General features: G+C 57.1%; 2 non-coding genes across 2 annotated transcripts in view; both read right to left on the reverse strand.

Annotated features, from left to right (window-relative positions):
- The window catches only part of LOC122817582, a 3,739-nt gene extending 2,140 nt beyond the window's left edge, over nucleotides 1-1,599 (reverse strand). Inside the window, exon 1 of the ribosomal RNA XR_006367299.1 lies at nucleotides 1-1,599. This exon is cut by the window's left edge and continues 2,140 nt beyond it. This is a non-coding gene — a ribosomal RNA (28S ribosomal RNA).
- A 407-nt stretch (nucleotides 1,600-2,006) lies between these two features.
- On the reverse strand, nucleotides 2,007-2,159 carry LOC122787167. Its single transcript, XR_006362547.1, has one exon. It is a non-coding gene; the product is annotated as a 5.8S ribosomal RNA (ribosomal RNA).
- Nucleotides 2,160-3,143: the final 984 nt, after the last annotated feature.

Consider the following 3,143-nt stretch of genomic DNA (forward strand, 5'->3'; position numbering starts at 1 on the left):
ACTCATCGTGGCATAGCCCCCATGGCTCCCAGCACCGGTGATGGCCGGGTATGGGCCCGACGCTCCAGCTTAATCCATTTTCAGGGCTAGTTGATTCTGCAGGTGAGTTGTTACACACTCCTTAGCAGATTCCAACTTCCATGGCCACCGTCCTGCTGTTTATATCTACCAACACCTTTTCTGGGATCTGATGAGCGTTGGCATCAGGCACCTTAACCCAGTGTTTGGTTCATCCCACAGTGCCAATTCTGATTACCAAAAGTGGCCCACTGGGCGTTCGCATTCCACACCCGGCTCCAAGCCAGCAAGTCGGGCTTCTTACCCATTTAAAGTTTCAGAATTGGTTGAGATTTTTTCAGCCCCAAGACCTCTAATCATTTGCTTTACCAGATAAAACTGCATAGGCCGAGCGCCAGCTATCCTGAGGGAAACTTTGGCGGGAACAAGCTACTAGATGGCTCGATTAGTCTTTCGCCCCTATACCCAGGTCAGATGACCAATTTTTACATCAGGACCGCTACGGACTGCCACCAGAGTTTCCTCTGGCTTCGCCCTGCCCAGGCATAGTTCACCATTTTTCGGGTCCCACCAGCTGCACTCATGCTCCACCTCCTCGACGGGATGGGTGAAATGGGCCAGGGGTGCACTGGCCCACATTTTCATTGCACTGTGGAGTCTCCTGCCCACCCTCAGACTTGCGCACCTGTTAGACTCCTTGGTCCATGTTTCAAGATGGGACGGGTGGGTCACCGACGTCACCGTGGACCCCGGGCACCCGAGGTGATCCCAACAGCCCGATGGCGGGACGTGGTCAGGCCTCACTGAGGGAAGTCAGACCCAGTCGACAATGGTGCTGGTAGCCACCGGTCCCTGCTCCAAGGGCGGGTGAGGGTGTGGCAGCGGTTGTCTCCCACGACCCCAGGGCATGGAGAGGGCTGATGCTGCGGTCTGTAACAGTCCCCTCCAGAGAGGGGAGCCACCTTCTGCATGGCCTTCCTGGACAAACCAGAGTCAGTCGCGGCACACTGCCTCAGAGGAAGTGTGCCCGATGGTGGCCGTCGTGCCTGGGGACGGTCCTCCCCCCTGGAGGGGGATCCGCCTGACCTGGGCAGCCGGCGCAGCTGCCGGGTTGAATCCTTCGGGTGGACCACGTGGACCCCACACCCATTTACCTCTGAATGGTTTCTTGCCCTCTTGAACTCTCTCTTCAAAGTTTTTTTCAACTTTCCCTTACGGTACTTGACCACTATCAGTCTCGTGCCAGTGTTTAGCCTTATATGGAGTTTACCACCCGCTTTGGGCTGCATTCACAAACAACCCGACTCTGGGATTACCTAATCTTGATGTGCCAGGGGCCATCACCGGCCTCACACCATCCGCGGGCTAAGCCTCGATCACAAGGACTTGGGCCGCCTAGGCAGTTCCGGGGAGACGGACTTCCATATGCCACATTTCCCCGCACCCGTCACCTGGGTGGAGATTCAGCACTGGGCTCTTCCCTCTTCACTTGCTGTTACTGTGGGAATCCTGGTTAGTTTATTTTCCTGCACTTAGTAATATGCTTAAATTTGGCGAGTCACCACGTCTGATCTGAGGTCATGTTCCGAGCATGGTCGTGGGGGGGACAGCAGTGGCCTCGGGGGGTGGATGGACTACACACCCTCCGCTGGCCCCCATGCACCCACTCCCCACCACCAGACTCCAGGCAGCAGAGGAGGACAGCCAACACAGCCCCGGCACATGGGAACCAGGCAGGTGGGTGTCGGGCTTCACCCCTGGAGGGCAGCCCAGTGGTGGTACCACTGACAGCCTCCAGGGGGGCAGGCCAGACACACATCTGCTCTCTCCCATCCTCAGACGGGCTTCCCAGCTTGGAGCAGCAGGGGACTCTTCTCCTCCATCCGCATCTCTCCCTGGGAGGACAGGGGGCCCGTAGCAAGCTCCCTCAACTCCCTGGTCACACCCTCAATGGGGCCAGACATCCCTGGGGGAAATGAAAGGCATGACGACCCTCAGACAGGCATAGCCACGGGAGTAACCTGGGTCCACAAAGTGAGTTCGAAGTGTTGATGATCAATGTGTCCTGCAATTCACATTAGTTCTCACAGCTAGCTGTATTCTTCATCATACACGAGCCGAGTGATCCACCACTCAGAGTCTTACAGTTCTCATTTGCCAGGGCACCGCTGCCCATGTAGCATCACACCTCAAGATGAGCATGCAAGCTTTCACAGGCATCGTCGTGGGGACCCAGACCAGGGTTACTGGCCCTACACTGCAAGACAGGAGGGAGTCCTGCAGTGGCCTGCACGCGGCCACACTGCCAAGCTTCTGGGTCTTTGAACTGACACCCCACGTGGAGTGGGGCATCCTCCACAGGTACCCATGACTGACATTGAGGGGAGAGGACTCTGGTGTGCCACCCCCAGGGGTAGCACTGCAAAGACAGAGGGGAGGCCACTGCCCCCCTGTGGGGACAGCACCCTCTCCCACCCCTACCACATGGAGAGCAGCCACCTCTGGGGTGAGTGCTGGACTGCACCATTGGGCCAGCTGCACCCTCCACCACCACCACCATCCCCTCATGGCAGCAGAGGAGCACCCACACCTCCCACCACACAGACGGACCCCCTCCCTCCACCAGGAGGCAAGGGGGGACAGACACCACCCCTCCTTTCACTCCCTCCCCTCTCCCCCCCATCTGTCTTTCCCCCCAGGACCCACGGGCTCAGTCCAGCTGGCCTACACCAGGTTGCACAGAGAAATAGGAGTCAGAAAGAGAGAGAGAGAGAGAGACATAGAGGGTCAGAGTGGCAGAGTGAGGAGAGGCCCTGGTACCCAGGGACAGCACTGTCCCAGGACCCTTGGCGTTAATGATCCTTCTGCAGGTTCACCTACGGAAACCTTGTTACAACTTTTACTTCCTCTAGATAGCCAAGTTTGATCATCTTCTCGGCGCACCACCAGGGCCGTGATCAACTCCAGTGGAGATAATCTGAGGACCTCACTAAACCATCCAATTGGTAGTAGCAACGGGTGGTGTGTACAAAGGGCAGGGACTTAATCAACGTGAGCTTATGATCCACACTTACTGAGAATTCCTCGTTCATAGGGAATAATTGCAATCTCCAGGCCCTATCATG

The sequence above is a fragment of the Protopterus annectens genome, chromosome 1.part1 (assembly GCF_019279795.1).
Source record: "Protopterus annectens isolate FY-2018-M chromosome 1.part1, PAN1.0, whole genome shotgun sequence".
Classification (NCBI taxonomy): Eukaryota; Metazoa; Chordata; order Ceratodontiformes; family Protopteridae; genus Protopterus; species Protopterus annectens.